Genomic DNA, 23,790 nt, shown 5'->3' with positions numbered 1-23,790 from the left:
ATATATATATATATATATATATGTGTGTGTGTGTGTGTGTGTGTGTGTGTGTATGTGTATATATATATATATATATATATATTTATTATTATTATTTTTTTTTGTAGAGACAGAGTTCCACTCTTTTGCCCAGGCTGTTCTTAAACTCCTGAGCTCAAATGATCTTCTTGCACTGGCCTCCCAAAGTGCTGGAATTACAGGCATGAGCCACTACACCTGGCTAGATTTTAATTTTTCTTATTGAAATAACTTGTCGTAGAATTTCCTGGTGGGACATCCTATCAGGACATAAAACAGACATTTATGGAAAAGCAAAAATTCCATTTCCAAAAGCCATGCTGTATGCATGATGGTTGGGAGGCTTTTGAATACTGGAACCAAGATGAATTATTGTCTGATGCCTGAGTGTCACAATGGTTTTAATCCAAGAATATAACCAACACAAACAGTGTGGCTCTAAACCAAGAAACAAGTCCATTTTAAAGCAATATCTGTAAGCTTGGAAAGTACCTATTTTCTCTGGTGAGCTGTTAAAAATCCAAATCGTTGAGCAATTACAGATGGCTTTCCAAAATCCTGTTTTCCTATTTTATTCTCTTCCAAAATGATTTTTAAAATATTTAACATGAACGAGTAACAGTATGGGCTCATATATTAGCATGCGGCTCAACTTCATGTTTTATTTTCTCCCGAAGCTTTTGTGGTGAGGTGAAGAGGCAAACTGTGGAGGGTGAGCCTGGTAACTATGGCAACGGCACTGCCATCAATGAAGTGGCTCTGAGAGCCCCAGGCCCTCGGGCTGGGAGGCTAATTTCTACAAGAAAGCCTTTTCTGTGTTCAATTGGGCACAGGAAAGCGGCTGGTTGTGATGGGCTATGACAAACCTTCAGCCCGAAGACCCGGGAGGGAAAAATGTGAGTCTTACCCTTCACACATTAATTATTTTATGAACAGATGAATGCAATATGCTGGCAACCCTGATGAATGTAATTCAGGCCTGCTCTCCTAAACTGTACCATTACTTCTTTCGATATGCTCCTGCAGAAACACATTGAATGCTCACCGTGCAAATAATTTGCACACGGTCTTTAAACACTTCTCATTCTGTGACGGGTACCAAAGCTGTCTCGAGCATCTAAAAGGGATTATGAAAACCATCCTTTCTACAGAGTTTGTTTTAAAATAACCCAACTCTTAGAATATTATGCTTCCATTAGTTGCTGGCTTAGTGGGATTTCCCACTCAGAAATGAGCAGGATTTAAAGTGGCTTGTCGTTTGTGAGGCATGATTGCTAAAGTCTACTGTGATCACGTTAGGAAGGGTGTTTATTGACAACTGTAAAATAATCAGTGCATTATAAATTCAAGAGGAAATAGATTCCAAATTAATAAAATGAGACTAGAGGCATTGAACCTGAAAAGAGGTTTAATATTGAATTCTAGAGAAAGAGGAGTGTTTGGTTTGGAAATTTTAGTGACAGTAAAAATGTGCCTGAATTCCAGTTCATTTTGATTTACAACAACATCTACCTTGGAGGTGACAGTGGTAGAATGCTACGCTTTTTGGTTAGATCTTGGTTTTCTTATTTTCCAGATATTCATTTGATATGGTAAGGTCTGTGTCTCCACCCAAATCTCACCTTGAATTGTACTCCCATAATTCCCAAGTGTTGTGGGAGAGACCCGGTGGGAGATAATTGAATCACGGGGGTGGCTTCCTCCATACTGTTCTCGTGGTAGTGAGTAAGTCTCACGAGATCTGATGGTTTTATAATGAGTTTCTGCTTTCGCTTCTCTCTCATTCTCTCTTGCTGCTGCCATGTAAGATGTGAATTTTTTTCTTCTGCCATGATTGTGAGATCTCCCAAGCCATATGGAACTGTGAGCCCATTAAACCTCCTTCTTTAGTAAATTGCCCAGTCTCAGGTATGTCCTTATCAGCAGCATGATAATGGACTAATAACAGTAATTTTGGGTGAAGGATTCAACCTCTTTTTGGGTGATTCTTCAGCTCTAAAATGGAGCTAAAAATAGTACCTTAGAATGTTGTGAGAGTGAAATGAGATAATTTATGCAATGTACTTAGCACTGTGACCAGCCAGGGTTCAACACTGTTTTATATGCGAAGGTCTACCCTTGATGGCTCAACTATGGCTAAGCTAATCAGGCTGTGTGCATATTTTTTTGGAAAGTATTATTACAGTATAGAATGTGGCGATGGAAGAGTACAGTGAGAGTTAGCCTAACTCTTGACTTGTTTTGAAGTGACTCAAGATGTCAGTTTCAACTTCTGGACTATAATTGCAGCGGGTACATTGTCTGGAGTATATATTCTGGGGTTTGTCGTTGTGCATCAGGAAAATTTAGGACGTGGACACATGTGAGTTTAGGAGCCAAGGTTTAACAGGCAGAAGAGAAGAGAAAGAGAAACAGCTCTCTCCATAGAGACAAAGGATCAGCTGGTGATGAATGCACTGGATTTTATGGCCCAGTTTGAGGAGGCTGTGTCTGATGTATATAGGGCTTATAGATTGGTTCAATCAGGTATGACCTTTACATAGCACATGGGGTAGGCTGGTCTCCCCACCCTAATCTTATTATGCAAATGAAATTTCCAGGTGATTGGTGCCATCTTCTCTGCTCCTTACATTACATGTGGCTGACAAAGAGAAGGGAAGGTGGAGGCTGACATCTTGAACATGATTGGCACAACTGCAGGTATCTATGTCTGTAGCTTGAATTTACAGGCTGCTCTTCATTAGAAAGGGGAGTAATTCAGGGCTGCTTTTCATTAAAAAGAAACACCTTACCCAGGATTCCCATATGCTTGCTACCTGCCTAAGTGATGTCTTCTTAATTCCTAGTATCATAATGGTCACCATAGGACTCACTGTGGGATTGGCCAGCCATCCTGCTTTGTACAAAGCCTCCTACTCTGGGGCTAGACAGGCGTGCTTTTTCCTACAGCTGAGGATCAGGAATGCATGTGGAGGTGGCTTACCCTGGCCGTCCTTGCTGGAGGGGAGCAGAGTTCCTTAGCAGCTGCCTGCCTGGGCATCTGGACAGGGAAAAGGGAAGGCCAAGGAGAATCAGCCACAGTCAAAGAATTTCTTCCCCACCTGGGCCCTGAAGCCTCTGGGATTCTCTGCCAGCAGGGCCCCTGTGGATCCTCAAGACAAGAATGAAACAGTTGAAGGTCTCACTGCATCTTCTAGTGGATGGCTTGTCTTTTGTTTCCTGAAGTCGCAATGGTGAGACTGGTCAGGGGCTTGTGTGGTTTTATGCCTCAGGCTCCAGGGCACAGGAGAAAGGGCAGAGTTCACCTCCCAGCTTTTCTGCTTAATGACCTTGAGCAAGACTTGGTGATATGGTTTGGAGGCCCTGGTGATATTGTGGCCCTGCCCAAATCTCATGTCAAATTGTAACCCCCAGTGTCGGAGCTGGGGCCTGTGGGGAGGTGACTGAATCATAGGGGCAGTCGCTCATGAATGATTTAGCACCATCCTCCTGGTGCTGTTCTCATGATCGAGTTCTCATGAGAGCTGGTTGTTTTAAAGTATGTGGCACCTGCAGCCTTGCTCTCTGTTCCTCCTGCTTTGTCCGTGTAAGAAGTGCTGGCTTCCCTCTGCCTTCACCATGACTGTAAGTTTCCTGAGGCCTCCCCAGAAGCTGAGCAGATATAGCCATGCTTCCTATATGCTACAGGAAGTGAGTCAATAAAACCTTATTTCTCTATCAATTATCTAATTTCAGATGTTTCTTCATAGCATTGAGAAAATGAACCACTATACTTGGTGTCATCAAGAGAGCAGTGGAGAATATTAGTACTGAACCCACAGGGGTGATATGCGGATTCTACAACAATATGCCTGCAGTGCCTTGCACAGCTTATGGTGCCTAGAAAGCCTTCCGTTCAAACTGGGAATAAGTGGTTCCTAGTGAGATTAGGGGGCCTCTAATTGCCTTAAGGCAAGTGCTGCCCCTCCATCCCTCACTCCTGCTTGTAGCTCTGAATTACATGTGTTCCCTTGGGCTGGCATGGGGAGACCTGTGAGATTCTGGGCTGTAGGCATTGTGTCCCCATCCTAAGGGCTACATCAATTGAAGAATCACCCTGGGCAACATACTTGAGGAAAACAACCAGCTGGATTGAGTGTTATTAGGTTCCTGATGACTTCAGAGGTCCCAGTGTTAGGACCGTGGCACCTCTACAAAGCTGGCTGGGGCTAGGGAGGCATTTGCCAGTTCACTCTGTCTCTGTCTCTCTCTTTCTGTTCTTCTTTGTGTCTCTGACTCTCTCTCCCTCTCTCAGTCATGCAGCAACAAAAGCTACAGGGTGCGGGCAAATCACAGCACCCTCTAAAAACACCGATTAACTGTTGACATGTGTAATGACAAGCCAAACAAGGTTGCTAGCTTTGTTGAAGGGGAGAAGACCCCAAACTGTGGGCATGGACTATATTGGGATAGTAATAAACAGGGATGTAAGGAACGTTTGCATCAAATGCCCCTTGACCTATTAGGTAAGGCCTTCCCACCCCAAACCCCTTTAATGTCAGCATCATCTTTTAAATAAATTATAAATGTTAATACGTGTTCATGGTAAAAAAAACAAAAAACAAAAAACAAAAAAAAAACAACTAAATGTCACAAAAAACAAAATTATTCTTTCTCCTCTCATCTTTTCCCAGTCTTTAGAAGTAATCGCTTAACGCACCATATGCATTTCCTAGATAATGGCCAAAGTTTCCTTTACCTTGTTTTATTCTTTTCGATTGATTGTTTGCTTTAGGTGACAAAACTGTTTCTCTGATGGTTCAAATAAGGTTCATGTCTCCAGGTTGTTTAATCCAACTGTATTAGTTTTCTAAGTAACAAATTATCATAAACTTGGTGACTTAAAACTGCGAAAATATATTCTCTCACAATTCTGCAGGGCAGAAATCTGCCACTGAGGTATTGGCAGAGCTACAATCCCACTGAGGGTTCTAGGGAGGGTCCCTCCTGGCTTCCTCCAGCTGCTGGTGACCCCATTTGCTCCTCAGCTGACGGCAGCATCCCTTCAGTCTATACCTCCATTCCCATAAGGCCTTCTCCTCTGGTCTCTGTGTCTTCTCATTTCCTCTTACAAGGACACCAGCCACTGGGTTTAAGGCCCACCCTAAAACTAGGTCATCTCATCTCAAGATCTTTAACTTCATTACACCTGTGGTGACCTCATTTCCCCAATAAGGTCACGCTCTGATTCCAGGTGGACTTGAATTTTGGGGAGACATTACTCAATCACTACACAGTTTCCTCTTTCTCCATCTCTCTTTTCCTGCTCCACTTGACTAAGGCAAAAGATATCCAAACTTTGAGTAGAGATTGGCGCATTTTCAATACTCTGACAATCTGAGAGCAGCCAGCAGCCAGTGCAGAGTCCCCGTCACTGAGGCTGAAATTTGAAATAGTGCTATAAGCTCCTTAGCCACTCTGAGAGAAAACTTACCACCAACTAAATGTCCCCTGAAATGGGGTTGCAAAATCAATGAAGATCTTGATCAAAGATTCTTGGTAGCTTCCCAAAGATAGGCAGATCCTTAACTGGCTGTGAGATCTTACCAAAAGTTTCAAAGTCTTCATCTATAAAATGATGGTGGCAATGTCATCTATTATTGGTGTTGGGTGAATTAAACCAGAAAATGTATTTGGAGTGTGTGGTGCAGTACTTGGAATATAGTGAATGCTTAATAAAGGATGACTTTGAAAATCTTAAGAACTGAGAACAGACTTCAGCACAGCATATATAATGAATATGACTGGGGATATAAGTGATTCTTAAAAAAGATGGCATGAAATAAGCCTGTATCAGGGCCCAGGAATAGAAGCAGACATAGTCGGATCTTATCATAACGACAGGGCACCAGAATCAGTGTCCCAGCAGGCAGGAAAAGCATACTCAAACTAGGGAAACCTAAGGAAGGCTTAAAGCCACCAGGTACAAAGGTGTGGGGAAACCACCAGGGTTGTGTGGTAACAGGGACAGGGAGGGTGGTGGAACAGCTGTTACCATCCCTAGGACCAAAGGGATGGGAGGGAGGACATGAGCAAAGGGATTCGGAAGGAGAGACTCTCTAGGGAAGGTGCCTCAATGGGGCAGTGACCACAGCCACGCTGCAGGGGATGGGCAAGGGAATAAAGCCAAGATTTTACTGTCCTCCCTCCTTCCAGTCTCCTGCCGGGGCTCCCCTTTGCTGAGTTAATTTTGAAATCATAGAGCAAGGGAGCTTCTTGATCCCTAGGGATATGAGTGTGGTCAACCCAGCCCCCAAGAAAGCAAGCTTCCTAGGGCAGAAAACAAGGTGCAGATGCTGGGAGAATCTTGGGGAGGAACCTGGAAAGATACCACCTCCGGCTCTTTATCGTTTGGTTGTCAGATTGAGGAACATTCTCTTCTGTAGGTGGTACTGCTCTTGCAAGACAAGCAGCCTGTGGCTCAGCACCACCTGCCGTGACTGCACATTGGCACAGCTGCTAGCAATACCCACCGAGCTTCCACTGAGCAACTTATGGCATTTGCCAACTTTGGCAAAGGATAAGAGGATGTTGTGGAAAACAGGGTACTCTGTGGCTGTTTTAGGTATGGCTGCAGACACTGCCATGTCCCGAGACAGATCACCCTGAGCAATTCTAATAAGAGACAACTCCCGGGCTACTGTCTGGTGAATAATCAAAATTGCCTGTCGCCGGGGGATGTGACCCATTGTGACTCTTCCTGGAGAGCAGCAATCAAAACTGAAGTATTAGTTCCTGCAGCTGGAGGAGCCCTTCAGAGTGGCATCTGTTCTCACCAGTTGGCATCCAGCAGCACTGGTTCATTGGAGGAGCCCTTCAAAGTGGCATCTGTTCTCACCAGTTGGCATCCAGCAGCACTGGTTCATTTCAGCCTGTAATCCTCTTCCAGTAAATCCTCTTCACCCCCATTTACCTATAAGACCTCTTCCTCCCTCTCACTTCCTCCCTCTCCCTCTTTGCTTTCCCCTTTCCCTCCCTCCTTTTTCTCTTCCCTTTTTTTCTCTCCCTTTCTCTTTCTCTCTCTCTCTTCCCTCCTTTCTTCTCTTTTTTCCTTCCTTCCTCCTTCCCTCTCTCCCTGTCTCCTTCCTCCCTTCCTCTCCATCTCTCTCTCATTCCCGCTTGGACATCAGGTTCAGAGGGCCGAGCTCTTCACATGCCTTGCTTCTTGGCACGTTTTCAGTGTGGCTTCATGCAAGGACTCTCCCTTGCTTTGTCCTTTAATTTCCTTTATAACAGCAACAACAATTACCCAACGCTTCCAGGGTGGCTTTCAGACCAGGCGCTGCTCTGAGGGTTTAGGTACACTCACTGTTTGCTCCCCACTTACCCCCGTGGAGATGGATTCCGCCGCGGCCTCCAGCTGGACGAGCTTGGTGAGTTGAGTGTGGTGTCATGGCCAAGCCCAGGCGGGCTGCGCCTTTGACCTGGGCTCCGCAGCATCCCCCTTCTCCTCCCCTTGGGTTTCATAGATATCATTTTGTTATGTGCTCCTACAAAACAGATATCATTGTTTTGTAGTAATTTAAAAAACGGGCATGAAATTATTGTTGTAAATCTCTCTGTCTCTTATTTTTTTTAAGCCAGTGCTACTATTCCCGGCCAGCTACTTCTCGGTCCCCCCCGAGGAAATCATTTCACCCATCCTTTCTTCCAGCAGTGGACACAGGCTGCGTCCAGCTCTCTGTCCTACAAATAAAGTTGTGACAAATGTTCTCAAATGTGTCTCCACAAGGGGCCGTGTGGACATTTCTAGGCCTGGAATCAGAAATGCCAGGCCCTGGGGTGCTGAGGCCTAATTGGTGAGCTGGGCCCGACTGTGCCTGGCCCCCCCTTCCACCAGTGGGCACAGTTCCAGTGTCCCTCCATTCCTGCCAGCGCTTGGCATCAGCTGCTGCATTTGTGCCAGGCTAATAGGAGTAAAGTGATTTTCCATGGTATTAATTTGCGTTTCTCTGCCTATTAATGATGGCCAATATTCCCCCCATGTGGGCTGCCTTTCATCTGGCTGCATTTCAGCGAACCGCTTCTACTCATTTTACTGTAGGGTTGCTGGACTTTCCTTGTTGCTTTGCACGGGTTTTTGGTTCTACACTTTTGTTTTTTATCTTGTAGATTTGTGGTCATGGATTTATTTTTGTCCATGGGGTGATCTTTTGTAACAAAACTCCTTTATTTTCATACAATCAAATTTACTAATATTTCTGTACATTGAAAGTTTTAAGAAGTCCTACCCTATCTGTCAATCATAAAGATATTCTCTTACATCCCTTTCTGTTACCGTCACTGCTTTACCTTCCTCAGGTAGGTGTTGTATTCATCTGGAGCGCATGATGATTTGTGCGTTAGGTGGAGACTCAGTCATATTTTGATTGATACACTAATGGTCTCTCCAGTACTATGTACTAACCCATGTCCCTTTTTCCTGTTTGAGTTTTGTTTCCCTTTACCCTGTGTTAAATCCCTTTCAGACGCAGGTTTTACTCTGTACTCTCTATTTTGTCTCCTTGATGTAATTTCCACTTTATGCAGTTGGCTTGCTGTCTTTTTATTACTGTAATTCTGAGGTATGCCTTTATGCCTGGCAGAACAAATCTATTTTACTTTGCTTTTTTTTCCTTGTTCTTTTTCTTTTTGAGATAGGGCCTTGCCCTGTCCCCAAGGCTGGAGCACAGTGGCGCAATCACAGCTCACTGCAGCCTTGATCTCTGAAGCTCAAGGGATCTTTCTCACCTCAGCCTCCCAAGTAGCTGGGACCACAGGCATGCGCTACCATGCCTGGCTAATTTTTTTTTTTTTTGATGGTACAGATATTTTACTTTTTCAGAGCAGAGGTTGGGCCTAGGCCACGGCTGCCCCCTTAGCTCCCTCTTGCCAAGAGATGCAAAGCTCACTTCTGGGGCACACCTATCCACGTGGAGGTACAAGCAAAGGCCACTGTGTAAGGAGGCGAAGCTCACTCTATGGTCTGAAGGATCTCCAGCAGGCATATTCTAGAGAGAACTCTGACAGGGAGCTTTCTACAAGGTCCCACTGGAGCTGAGGCTTGAGGCCAGGTCTGAGTGCAGGCTTCCTTCCCACCACAGCCTCCGAGCCTTCCTGGGACAGCCGCCGTTGTGCGGGATGGGGGTGTCGTCTGTGACTGAGATCACTTCCAGGCCCCCCATGGTCAGTCCGCTGATGGCAGACAAGCATCCTGGCCCCAGGCCTTTCACCACAGCTCAGATGTGGGTCACACCCTTTTGTAGAGCTTTCGCATGCTGTCTGTGCGGCGATGCTGGTGCCCTTCTTGGCATTCCGAAATCCCTCTGTGCCACAGGAAGCACGGGCAGGGGCTGGTTCCTGGCAGAGACCACCTGGATCTGTGTGTTGTTGTAGGATGCTTTAATGTGTGCAACTGGGATCTCCTCAAACTTCTTTCCTGCCCACCTCCGAGAGCTCTCCTCTCCTGGAATGGGAGGGTAGATGCTGACGCTGGTGTGTGTCTGGGAGCTGCTGCCTTCTCTTCAGCTTCCTGCTCTCCTGCAGCGTCTTGCAGCTGCTGGGCGCCTGTGTGGATGGTCCGGGCCAGTGTCCTGGCCACGACCCCGGTTGTCTGGGGCCAAGTCCAAAGGGGCCACGACCCTGTGTTTCTTACCACCTGGCTAATTTTTGTATATATTGGAGATGGGGTTTCACCATTTTGTCCAGGCTGGTCTTGAACTCCTGGGCTTAAGTTATTCACCAAGCTTGGCCTCCTAAAGTGCTGGGATCATGGGTGTGAGTCACTGCACCCAATCTTACTTGGCTTTTTCAAAGTTGACCTAGCTCTTTTTTTTTTGGAGACAGGGTCTGGCTCTGTTGCCCAGGCTGGAGTGCAGTGGCATGATCTCGGCTCACTGCAACCTCTGCCTTCTGGGTTCAAGCGATTCTCTGGCTCAGCCTCCTGAGTAGCTGGGATTACAGGCACACACCATCACATCAGGCTAATTTTTGTATTTTTAGTTGAGGTGGGGTTTCACCATGTTGGCCAGGCTGGTCTTGAACTCCTGAGCTTAAGTCATCCACCAGTCTTGGCCTCCCAAAGTGCTGGGATTGCAGGTGTGAGCCACCGTGTCTGGCCCAACCTAGATCTTCATAGTCCTTTCTTCTTCCATGTTAAAATTAAAATAAGTCTACTAAAACACCCACATGTAGTTTTATGGCAACTGGACTGCATTTATAGCTTAATGTAGGGAGAATGACATCTTTATTCTGTTGTTCATCCATCTAAGCGGCATCTTTCGTGGATTCCTGACATCTTTGCACCTATTAACAAGGGTCTAGAATGTACCCTGAGTGCTTGAAGTAAAGCATTCCCATGCCTAGTGGGGAACACACCTCTCCCAGTCTCCTACCTGCCACCAAGAAGGATTTCAATGAGGCTCTGGAGAGAGGCGTGGTGGCTGGGGGGAAGGCCTCCCTCAGCAGGGGTTTGAGGGAATCCGGATCCCCTCCTTGGTCCCAGCACTCAGTGTCAACACACACACTGGCCCTGTGTCCACCATGACTCGCCTCTGCGTGCCTCTCACCCACACGTGTGTCAGTTACCACGGATGCCCTGGAATTCCCGGTAGTTCCTCATTGCCTCCTTCCAGATCCCCACAGGTGTCCGAGTATCCCCGATATCCTCTGCATGTCTCATTCCTGCCCAAACCCTTGGGCTGTTCCACTGTTCCTTCTAGGACACACCCTGCTAGACCTGGAGGTGGGGCAGGAGTCCCTCCTGCTGCTTCCCTTTCCTTCTGGACCCCTCTAAATGCCTCAGCTTTGCCTTGTCTCGTCAGATGGCATCTCCCTCTCCCATTGGCTGCAGCCATCTGCTGACTGCTCACTTCTCAGTGATCGGGACTCCTGCTTCTGTCACTCTCTCCATCACCACTTCAGCCTTAATTCTGCATGATTGCAGTCCATGTGGTTGATTCTTCCAACAAGGAACTTTCCAGTTCCCCGAATCTCTCTCTCTTCCAATGATTTTATTGCTCTTGCCTGCTCAGGCTGTGGCCCTGATGGACTGCACTTTGCCGACTGCAATTTGCCATGTGCTTCTTGTCCATGCCCATTTAATAGAATGTGGCTAGAGAAAAAGACAGCTACACTCACTGGTCACATTTACATGAATGACTGAAAACATCAAGTGGCATGCACACTCCCCTGCAAGTCCGCAGTGCCGTTTTCCTGGTGCACTGGCTTTTCCATTCTCCTAGGTGAAGATGCCAAGAGGTTCCCCTCTTCTCGGATTCCCGCCATCCTCCTCTTCCTCCTCTCTCTCAGCTGGTGATCTGGATTCCTTCTTCACTGAAGACATGGAAGAGAACATTTCCAAACTCCCACTGCACCTACCCACCTGCCTGCATCTGCATCTACAGCCTCCACGTTCTCTTCTGCTGCAATAGAGATGAACTGCCCAAGCTCCTAGAGTGGGACAATTCTCCTGCTTGTGCCTAGGACCTGTCCCCTGTTGCCTATCGAAAGGTGTGCTGCGGCGTGAGCCTCCTCCCCCTCACCTACATCATCATTTCTATGTCTTTCCTGGCTCCTATGTGTAGAAACACGCTTTTATTTCTTCTTCCTTAAAAAAAAATTATTCTGTTGGTCCCACTCTCCTCCTTAGCTATTGCCCTTTTCTCTGCTCCTGTTTACAGCAAACCTCGGATAGAATTGTCCATGCTTCCGGTCCCTAGTTCCTCTCCTCTTGTTCTATTTCAGGAAAGAAGATTTTTGTTTTAGAATAATCTTAGATTTATGGAAATGTTGCAAAGGTGATATTCTAATTTGAAATTACTGTGATCAGCTTTTCTCACTGCGTCCCCAAACTGCTCTTGGCATTGTCATTGATAAGTTCCCCTTCACCGAGCTGCAGGGATGAAACCTCAGCCTTCGGCTTCCTGAAGCCAATGTCAGTGCATGTCACAGCTCACTCTCCTGCCTCTGCTTGTTCCTGGCCTCTCCAGCTGCTTTCTGTTTTTTCTTTTTTTCTTTGCTGATTTCTCCTCTCCTGCCTGGGTCCTGGGACTTCTTTTCTTCTGTCTGCACCTGTTCCCTCTCTTCCAAGCTCACGGCTGTGGAGTCGGGAGGTGGAGGTTGCAGTGAGCTCACGACTCACACATTTGCATCTCCCTTCACTTCCCACCTGGACTCCAGATGCCTTGATCCAGCTTGCGGCCCATCCTCTTTGCTGGGGTGGCTGCCATGTCCAGGACGGAACCTGCGGTCTCCCTCCCAACCTGCTCTCTCCACTTCGGTGGCAGTTCTATTATTCTAGCTGCTCAGCCCCCAAAAACTGAGAGTCCTTCTGGCCGCCTCTCTTCTTCTCATGCCTTACAGCGAATCAATCAGGAAATGCTGTTGAGTCGTCCTCCAAAATACTTCCAGAATCTGACCGCTTCTTGCCGCCTTCCCTGCTGCTTCTGTGGTCCAAGCCTCTTTGCTCTTCCTAGATATTTTCAGTATCTACTCATTGCTTTCCAATCTTCCATCTATCTGGAATGACTTTTTGTTTTTTTTTTTAATTTGAAGTCTCTCTCTGTTGCCCAGGCTGGAGCACAATGGCACAATTTTGGCTCACTGCCACCCCTGTCTGCCGGATGCAAGTGATTCTTGTGTCTCAGTCTCCCGAGTATGTGGAATTACAGGGTCACGCTACCATGCCTAGCTAATTTTTGTAGTTTTAGTAGAGATAGGGGTTCACCATGTTGGCCAGACCGGTCTCAAACTCTTTACCTCAAGTGATCCACCTGCCTTGGCCTCCCAAAGTGCTGGGATTACAGGTGTGAGCGCCTGGCCACCGCGCCTGGCCAGGAATGATTTTTAAAAATGTCAATCAGAATGCATCATTCCCTTGCCCAGCAGCCCCTCATTTCTCTGCACACCATCTCCTACATCTCCTGATCATTCGCCCTGCTACACCCACGCTGGCCTTCACATTGGTCCTTGAATATGCCAGGCACATTTCCACCCCAGACCTTTGCACTGGCTGCTTCCTCTGCCTAGAACACTCTTCCTCAACATATCCCCATGCCTCACTCTGTTTTTTCATTCAAGTCTTTTCTCAATTATCACCCTCTCTCTGAGGCCTACTTTGGCAACCCCCTTCAATCTGAGACCCCCCTTCCAGCATCCCTAAGCCCATTTATTGCACCCATGAAACTTACATTCTCATACTACCCTGTAGAATTTATTATGTTTGCTTTTTTATTTTCTCTCTCCCACTAGCATTTAAACTTCAGAGAGCAGAGACTGATTTGATGTTTGGCTCTGTCTTTAGACTCCAGTATAGCGCATGGCACCGTGCAGGTGTGCCATCATTTTTGTTGCATGCGTGAATGTGTCCTGTACAGTGTTTTTATGTTTTTTTCCCACAGACATCTCATAAATTCTTGGCTATATTAATATCTTGATACTTAGCGTTTTAGTTCTTTTTTAGCGGCATCTTATTTTCGACAGTGTGTCCTAGTTGCGATGTTATTGCATTTTTGCAGGGTAAACCCATTTCATTTATTTTTGTTGTTGTTGTTGTTTTTGTTGAGACAGGGTCTCACTTTGATGCCCAGGCTGGAGTGCAATGGTGTGATCATGGCTCAGCGCAGCCTCGACCTCCCAGGCTCAGGTGATCCTCCTATCTCAGTCTCCTGTGTAGCTGGGACCACAGATGCACACCACCATGCCCAGCTAACTTTTTGTATTTTTAGTAGAGACAGGGTTTCACCATCTTGCCAGGCTGGTCTCGAACCCCTGGGCTGAAGTAATTCTCCAGCCTCGACTTCTTCAGGTTCTGGGATTACAGACATGACCCACTGAGTCCAGCCTGGATAAGCTCGTTTTTGGTGTTCTTTCTGAACCCACGCACTGGTTTAAGAGCTTTGTCCCTGGATTCTGTTTGTATTTCTTAGATGACACAGAAAATGACAGGTTTGTCACTTCCTTCCCAATTCCTACATCTCTGGCTGCTTTTTCCTTCCTTATTAGAATGAGCAGAAGTGGAGATCATGGACATCCTTGTCTTATCCTGATTTTAAAGTGTTTCTAGCGTCTCTCCCTTGTCATTTGCTGTAAGATTTTAGTATATAAGCTTTATGAAGCTTAAGAAACTGATTTCTATTCCAGAGACATTTATTATAAAATGTACACTGAAACTTGTCAAATAATTTTTCATTATTGATTGAAATAGTCATGTCATTGTACGTACTGTTAGTCAATGAATGTTGTGAATTACATCCACAGATTTTTCTTTGCTTTTCTAGAATAAACTCTACTTGCTCACATTGTATTTTTAAAAAATACATACAGTTAGATTTAGTTGGCTAATATTTTACTTAGAATTTTTGCTAAATAAATGATTTAGTAAATGAAGAACAAGTAAAATGAGTTTGCAAATATAGATGTGTGTGTGTGTGTGTGTGTGTGTGTGTGTGTGTAATTTGCATTGTCATTTTCTGGTTTTAGAATTAAGATTACGTTCATCTCTTAAAGTGAGTGTGTCAGATTTATTTTGCTCTTTTAATATTTTGTGAGCATTTTAGGTTAAGATAAGATAACTTAGGAATTAATGGTTTCTTGAATGATTGGGAGATCTAAAAGGGAAATTGTCAGAGACTGGAGGCCTTTTGGTAGCAGAGATCTTTGACCACTACTTCCGTTTCTTTAACGTTTAGTCTCTGTCTTTTTTCCCTGGTATTTTGGTATTTGTTTTGGCATTTGTATATCTTTCTCCTCTACGGCACCCCAAGTGAACCTTTCCCACCCTGGGCAGGCACAGCTCCCCTACTGCACCCCAAGTGTCTCTTCAAAAGCAGTTGTAACAAATTGAAAATAGACATGTGGGACTTGATTATACTAAGGAGCTTCTGTAAAGCAAAATAAACTATCAGCAGAGTAAACAGCCAATTTTTCTAGCAATGGACACTTTCTAATCTAGATCCCCGCATTCATTAGGATATGGGTATTCTTACACTATTTCAAATCTCACTTTCCCTATAGTTATGTCCCCTTTTTGTCTATATTAGATTTATTTATATATTTTCTCTCTCACTTTCTCAGTCTTTCTCTTCTTCACTCTTTTGACAATTCTTGCCAAAAATGTGTCTTCTCAAGTTTTGTAGGTCTGGGAAACAGAGTCTGAGCCTCTGAGATTTGCATGCTGGGACATACTGAGGAATATTTTCTTTTGAGGGGTAAGAGGAATATGATTGGGTGGAGGGCGGAGGTGAACTGTGATTGAGTTGCTCTTGGTTGAACACAGACCTTCAGTGAATCCTGCCGGGGCGCTGGAGCCAGGATGGCCCTTGAGAGCTGTCCCACTGAAGCAAGGGGGCTGAGCCTTCGTACCCGCCATGCGCCCCTCATCAGATGCAGGCGGTCCCAGCAAAACCTTAGGAAAGGCAGCTTCCTTTGCCAAGGGCAATTCCTGGATGGCTCATTCCTGAAAAGGGTAGAACAGCGGACCCGGGAAGCATGCAACAGCATCTACTATCTCACATTCCTGGAACGTCTACTCCAGATTGACTCAGATCTCCTCCCTTCACAGAGCAATGTGCTTTCAAAGGTGTGCTGTAACCAGCTTGTAACAGACTGTGACAGCAGATTGTTAGACTTTTCAGGAATTTTGCAAGACAGTTGTTAAGTCATTGGTAGCTTTAAATAGGGTATGGAGGAAATTTTTACACCACAGTAATTGGCAAATGCTCCAAGTTTGTATCTTTTTCCCTTTTTCTCTAACAGATGATATAGCAGCACACAATCATGCTTAATTAAACAACGGCACCAGCATTCTAGCTGCTCTCCTTTCGTGGGGAAACTCAGAAGAGCCCTGTAGTCTTATAGTCTTTATTGCTAAAGCTTGTCTCAAAGCCATAGCGGGTCTTCCTCCACTCTTACCATTCTGTATTCCCCTGCCCTTGGCTGAGTAGCACTTCCTGTCTAAGTGGTTGACCTCATGGGGGTGAGCTGGACCCTCATCCCTAAGGAGTCTGAACACCTGGCTACCATGTTAACAACGAACAACACTTGGACATTTGTTGCCAAGATTGGGCAGGGGTGTAACAAAATACATGCAGGGGAGATCACCTGGTGCCAAGGTGATTTTCCCTACTACCACTCATGACTATAGCCCTACCCACCCCAAGGAGCAGGGTCGATGGCCCCTGTTGAAGGGGGAATACTTTCCTGTCTGGTTGGTCCTTTTCCTGTTCTTCTTGGCACAAGAAGCTTAAAGAGAGTGGGCCAAAACCATAATGGGACTCTTACTGTGTGCCCTGAAAGAAGCATTCCTTCTCTGTCAACTAGGGCCTTCTACCCACAGTACCTGGAGTGTGGGCATGAGAAGCACAAATTTCCTAAGGAGATCGCTGAGAGTAATGATGAGCAGGGCCACTCCGTCCTTCCCCTTTTGTTCTTGTGACCATTTATTGGAGGCAAACCACCATATGATGGTCCTTCTTGAAGGGTTTAGGTGGCCTCCTGGAGGATGATGGTTCATCTTTGCAGGTTATCACCTCCAAGCTGATGCCTCAGTTGCGTCTTCAAAAGGTGATTCCAAGCCTTCATTAAATTAGCTGCTTCCATGTGTTTTATTATATGATGGGACTAAGGGATTGCATGCTCAGGTATACACTGCTACAATTCTTTTATTGTAAAGTGCGTCTCTTGACTTAGTGCAATGTTATGTAGGCTGCTTAGTTGGTGGATAAAAAAGTGTGTGTGTGTGTGTGTGTGTGTAGTTTTATAAATTTTACCAGATTGTGATGCCAACTGAGGTTTCTAGGCAAGAAAAGCAAAACCTACCCCAAAAATGTGTTGGTTCCCATTAAGATGCATTGCTGCATCAGAAAGGGGTCTGATATAATTAACTCACAAAGACATGTCTTGCTAGTCTTCTCCAGGGATGATGGTGTCATGGAGGCTCAGGGGTAGTCTCTGTTGCTTGCAAATTGGACATTGGATAGTAGCAGTAGTTAGATCAGCTGGTGAATAGGAGCCCATGCTTTTGGACTCATGTGTAACCTCCACTGTTGCCATTATGGCTCCTTTGTTCAGGAGCCTGCTAGTGTGGCTGGTGACGGAAGCTGGCTATGGTAACTGGCCAGGTCATTCTGCCCACTTGGTTGATTAGTGTGTTTTCCGTGGTGGATTCTCTCCCTGGGGTATTGACATGTGATTGAAAGATCTCCCTATGTCGATTCACTTGCGTCTTTCAAATTCTCATTTCCAGGCCCTGAATTGAGCAGTTAAGACATTTGGCATTTAGTCTAGGTCTAGGCTTATTTTGGGTCATTCATCTCTGTCATTTGCTTGGAATGTATATTATTTTCAGTTGATCTAAATATTGAAACATTTACCAAACATCATTTTAAAATTTAGAAAGAGGAAATGGAGATGTCCACATTTAGGTTTCTTTTCCTGGCTGTATGTGCTATGCTTATGAGAAAGAACTAGAGACTTAACCGATGGTAAGTTAAAAATGGGACAAAACCTAAGGCAATGGAAATGCTCAGGCCACACTGATAGAAAAACTGTGTCACGCCATTTCTGTCATTGCCTGTGGTGTGCTGACAGCACTTAGACTGTGTGTCCATTTATATGGGTGATGTATCTTCAGAAGGGATGTCTGGATTAGACCAAGCCAAGAGATGAAAACTACCATCTCACAGGACCGGTTACAAGAATGAGAAACATTCAACTGTGGAGGAGAGAAATTTGGGGTGAACTTGTTGCCAGAATATAGTGATGCATTCATGCTGGCCCATGAACCAACTGCATCCATACCTGTGGAGAAAATTCTAAAAAATGCTGATTTCCAGGACAAAACCTAAGATGGTGCCAGCTCTAAGAATGTATTATAAGATAAGGCAGCTGTGTTTTTACAGGCTACCGTGCAGAATCAGGTGCAACCCTGGGGAGCATGTCACAATCCATTTGGGCTGCTGTAACAAGAACAGAATACCATGACTGTGGTGGCTTGTATACAACAGATATTTATAGCTCACAGTTCTAGAAGCTGAGAAGTCCAAGATCAAGGTGCCGGCAAAGGTGCCTGCTTCCTGTGCATAAAGGGCACCTTCTCCCCTGTGTCCTCACATGATGGAAGGAGCCAGGCAGCTTTCTGGGGCCTCTTTAATAAGGACGCTAATCTCATTCATGATATCTCCCTCCCCATGATACCAATGACCTCCCAATGGTCACACCTCCTGATAACATCACACTGGCAGTTAGGGTGTGATGTTATCAGAACACATGAACTTAGGAAGAGGGACATAAACAGTCACAACACAGTGGAACACTACTGCAGAAGAATAAACTGGACCCATGTGGAACAGGTGTGGGTGTAGAGTGATTCAAGTGAAAAAACCCAAACCAACCAAATAAACAGGTCTAGCCATAAACGGAACAGGCTTCCTCCTGCTATTGAAAACTCTGTGTCAGTAGAAGTATTTAGGCAAAGTCTGGGTTTCAGAGATTCCATTAAAGAGAATTCCAGCTTTGGGAGAGAAGTTAATTTGGAAAAGCTCAAAGGTTCTTTCATTTATTCAACACATATTTGCTGAGCACAAACTATATGGCAAAAGTTATAGGGCTGAAGAAGACAAAGTCCCTGCCCTCTAGGAGCTCACATTCTGATAGAACGATTTCAACCAAGTCCAGATTTAAAGCAGTAGAAGGAGAATCTTAAGGAATGTAATGACTTCGGGAAAAATTTGACTTAGAAATAAATATATTTCTATGCTCCCAGCAAAAAGTTAACTGCAAAGAAGAGAAATAGGATAAATTGATTTTAAGTGTGAATTTAGGCATTGGAAAATAGGCAGTATATGAAGTGTTATCAAGTATTCTGAATACATACAGACATGCACACACACACACGCATACAAATTTAGCATTGTTATATTTAATAGAATGAAATCATGGTGCTTAATTAGCCCACAAATGGAAGAGAATAACAGTTTGGCAGGTTGGCAGTCCTAGAAGGGAAACACATGGGCGTATTTCCTCTCTTACTCACTGGCCTTGGAAAGGTGTTGGTGCAGGCAGTTAAGCTTTTGAGAAAAGGATGCTGACTCAGGAAGGTTTCTGAGTGTTCCTTGAGCTTCAGTATGTGGAAATTTAAATTTGAACATTCCCTTGACTCCATGATTAGCTTACAAGTCATTATAAGAATAAGTCATTCAATGTATTCATACTCTATGGTTTAAATAAGTAGCTTAGGGCTCCAAAGAGTTCTTTGGTATTCTTTTTGAATTTAATATCAAATTTTAAGAACCTAAAAAATACACAGATTAGGGCTTCTATTTTTATCAATGATGTAATCCACATACCCCGAAACTGTTTTTTTTTTTTTTTTAAATGACAAAACTATTGTTTTGCTATAGAAAACAACAAAAACTTGAAATACTGGATAAAAATGTGAGGTTCCACTTGCAAGAAAGTGAGGGACACCTTTAGGCCAAAACAGAACAGGACCTAAGAAGCAGAGCAGTCAGAGACGAATGCTGCTGTTATTGCCTTGGGAGATTTGCTTATCTTTCTAACCAAGGGGTTTAGATTTTAATTTCCATGCTGGGAAAAGAGCATCGTGTTGGGCCTTCTCATGGTAGAAACATGGAGCTGAAAACATGTATATAAGGTCAGAACCCACAGAGTGCTGCATCTTCTACAAAAGGACAGATTTGAAGAACAATCTGCCCATTAGGGCAGGTGGCACAGAAGCATATTTGCTATGCTGTGACTCAGGCTTTGGGTGGGAAGAAAGGAATCTGTTCACCTGCCCTAAGGTAGGGGTGGGGCTTGCATTTACTTTACCTGCAGAGTCTAAGAGCTACCAACCCGTCCGGCTGAGCAATGAGCCAACGTGGTCTAGGCTGGTAATTTCCCTGGGTGTCTAGCAGAAACAAACTGCTTTGTGGGGACACACTCTTAATTCACACCACACAGCATAATTACAGAGTGAGCTTCACTGATATGAGCTCACAATTAGAAATGACAGAATCAATTAACCATACAGGAATGTCAGCAGGCACGTCAGCACAGGACAGGACCTTCAAGAACCTCAGGTGGAGAGAGAGATCCAAGATGGCCGACTAGCAGCAGCTCAGGATTGCAGCTCCCAGTGAAGGCGCAGGGAGTGAGTGGACGCCAGACTTCCAGATGAATTTTTGTTGCCTACAGACCAGGAGATTCCCAGCGGAGGAGCCCCACGGATCACTAGCGCAACTCTTTTGGCTGGTGCAGCTGTTTTGCTGGTGTCCCTGCACAGTGGTTCTCAGTGCGGAGTATGAGGGACTGGGTGCCTTTTGGTTGGTGTTTGGAACTCTGGGAGGGCAGAGTCACCCATCCAGCTGATTGAAAAGGGGACTGAAGCTGGGGGCCAGACCGGAAGATTCCCAGGCAGAAACGCGCCACGAATCTCAATGCCGCTGTTTCAGCCAGCGTGGTCACCGCACGGGAAATTGCATAGATCCCGGTGCCTTTTCGGTGGGTGACTGGGGCACCTGGGAGAGAATTGACTGTTCAATTAGGAAAAGAAAAAAAGGGAACTCTGAGGCGGAGAGCCAGGTGATCAGGCTCAGCTGGTCCCACCCCCACAAGGAAACAGCAATTGGAAATGCTGACTGCTGACAGTTTCACAGCAAGCACAGCTGAACCCCAGAAGGTCCAGCTCTGTGGCGGAGGGCGTCCACCGAAGTAAAACAAAGAAACAGAAATAACATCACCATCAACAAGCTGGATGTCCACTCAGAGACCCAATCTGAAAGTCAGCAATTACAAAGACGACAGGTGGATAAATCCACAAAGATGGGAAGAAACCAGCGCAAAAAGGCTGAAAACATCTGAAACCAGAATGCCTCTCCTCCTTCAGGGGATTACAGCTCCTCATCAGCAAGGGAACAAGGCCTGATAGAGAATGAGTGTGATGAATTGTCAGAGTCAGGCTTCAGAAGGTGGATAATAAGAAACTTCTGTGAGCTAAAAGAACATGTTCTAACCCAATGCAAAGAACCTAAGAACCTTGAAAAAAGATTTGATGAAATGCTAACGCGAATAGACAATTTAGAGAGGAATATAAGTGAATTAATGGAGATTAAAAAACACAATACGAGAACTTCGCGAACTATGCACAAGTTTTAACAGTCAAATTGATCAAGCAGAAGAAAGGATATCAGAGGTCGAAGACCAACTCAATGAAATAAAAGGAAAAGACAAGATTAGAGAAAAAAGGGTAAAAAGGAATGAGCAAAGTCTCCAAGAAATATGGGACTATGTGAAAAGACCTAATCTACATTTGATAGACGTACCTGAATGTGACGAAGAGAATGAATCCAAGTTGGAAAATATTCTTCAGGATATTATTCAGGAAAACTTTCCCAACCTAGCAAGGCAGGACAATATTCAACTCCAGGTAATACAGAGAACACCACAGAGATACTCCTCAAGAAGAGCAACCCCAAGGCACATAATTGTCAGATTCACCAGGGTTGAAATGAAGGAGAAAATGCTAAGGGCAGCCAGAGAGAAAGGTCAGGTTACCCATAAAGGGAAACCTATCAGACTCACAGCAGATATTTCAGCAGAAACCCTACAAGCCAGAAGAGAGTGGGGGGCCAATATTCAACATCCTTAAAGAAAAGAACTTTCAACCCAGAATTTCATATCCAGCCAAACTAAGCTTCATAAGTGAAGGAAAAATAAAATCTTTTGTGAATAAGCAAGACTCAGAGATTTCATCACCACCAGGCCTGCTTTACAAGAGCTTCTGAAAGAAGCACTACACATAGAAAGAAACAACCAGTATCAGCCATTCCAAAAATATACCAAAAGGTAAAGAGCATCGACATAATGAAGAATCTACATCAACTAATGGGCAAAACAGCCAGCTAGCATCAAATGGCAGTATTAGACTCACATATATTATTATTAATCCTAAATTTAAATAGATTAAATGCCCCGATCAAAAGTCACAGACAGGCAAATTGGATAAAAAGCCAAAACCCATTGGTATGCTGCATCCAGACCCATCTCACATGCAAGGATACACAAACACTCAAAACCAAGGGATGGAGGAAGATTTACCAACCAAATGGAGAGCAAAATAAATAAATAAATAAATAAAAAGCAGGAGTTGCAATTCTCACCTCTGATAAAATAGACTTTATAGCAACAAAGATCAAAAGAGGCAAAGAAGGACATTACATAATGGTAAAAGGATAAATGCAACCAAGAGAGCTAACGATCCTAAATATATACACACCCAATACAGAAGCACCCAGATATATGAGGCAAGTTCTTAATGACTTATAAAGAGACTTAGACTCCCACACAACAATAGTGGGAGACTTTAACATCACATTGTTAATATTAGACAGATCAACGAGACAGAAAATTAACAAGGATATCCAGGACATGAACTCAGACCTGGAACAAGAAAACTTAATAAACATTTATAGAACTCTCCACCCCAAATCCACAAAACATACATTCTTATCAGTACCACATCACACCTACCCTAAAAGTGACTATATAACTGGAAATAAATCACTCCTCAGTAATTGTATAGCATTTCACAGATTTTGCATAGGACTTTCCACACCAAATCCATAAAACATACATTCTTATCAGTACCACATCATACCTACTCTAAAAATGACTACATAATTGGAAGTAAATCACTCCTCAGAAATTGCATAGCATTTCCCAACCAAATATTGGCTGGCTGCTTGTTTGTTATTTTCCTCCCTTATTCCTTCCTGTTTCCATTGTTAAGCACAATTATCGGCATAAAAGAGGTTTTCAATACTCATTTTTAGACTGTATTCTAGCCTGGGCAATAAAGCAAGACTCCTGTTCTCTCTCCCTCTTTCTCTTCCTCTTTCTTTCTTTCATTCTTTTTTTTTTCTTTCTTTCTCTCTTTTTTTCTTTCTCTTTCTTTTTTTCTCAAAAAAAAAAGAAACTCAGATGAAAGAATAGTTGTTTACACTACAAAATACTTATTTTAAAATAATTAAGGACAGAAAGAATGAAAAAAGAAAAAAAAAGATGCAAAAAAAGAACAGACCAGAAGAATTGCAAAAGAATCAAATAGAACTTCTATAAATGAAGAAATCTATTGAAATTAAAACCTAAATGGAGCAAAGAGCCAAATAAATGAAATAAAAATTAGATGTGAAGAAATTACGTAGAAGGTGTGTGTGTGTGTGTGTGTGTGTGTGTGTGTGTGTGTGAGAGAGAGAGAGAGAGAGAGAGAGAGAGAGAATGAGAGATTCCAACAGTTGTGTAACAGAATTTCCAGAGAGAGATAATAGAAGAAATAGAGGCAATACTCAAAGAAATAATGGCTGATTATTTTCTAATTTCCATGAAGGAAATGAAACCTTAGGTTTGATTTCCTAATAAGACCTAAGCAGCACAAATTAAAAAAAAGAAATTAGCATCTAGACACCTAGCAACGAAACCACAAAACACCAAAACAAACTTCCTAGCTAAAAGTAACTGGGAGCAAAGTCATGTTAAATGCAAGAGAACATAGGATATTTGACACTGTCAGACTTCCCAACAGAAGCAATAAAAGTCAGAAGACAATAAAGTAATAATAAAAATAATAGCCAACCTTATTTAAGGAATCGTTGTGTTCTAAATGCTTTACATTTATTATCTCATTTAATTTTTACAGTAACCTATAAGATATTATTCTTATGTTTCCAACAAGAAAACTGAGGCACAGAGACTTTG

General features: G+C 44.0%; 1 pseudogene; it reads right to left on the bottom strand.

Annotated features, from left to right (window-relative positions):
* Positions 1-9,058: 9,058 nt before the first annotated feature.
* The window catches only part of LOC116551041, a 30,853-nt pseudogene continuing 16,121 nt past the window's right edge, over positions 9,059-23,790 (bottom strand).

This window comes from Sapajus apella, unplaced genomic scaffold (genome assembly GCF_009761245.1).
Source record: "Sapajus apella isolate SASKATOON/1434 unplaced genomic scaffold, GSC_monkey_1.0 scaffold8, whole genome shotgun sequence".
NCBI classification, from domain to species: domain Eukaryota; kingdom Metazoa; phylum Chordata; class Mammalia; order Primates; family Cebidae; genus Sapajus; species Sapajus apella.
Note: the sequence above shows the minus strand (reverse complement) of the source record. Positions and strands in the feature narration are given on the sequence as shown.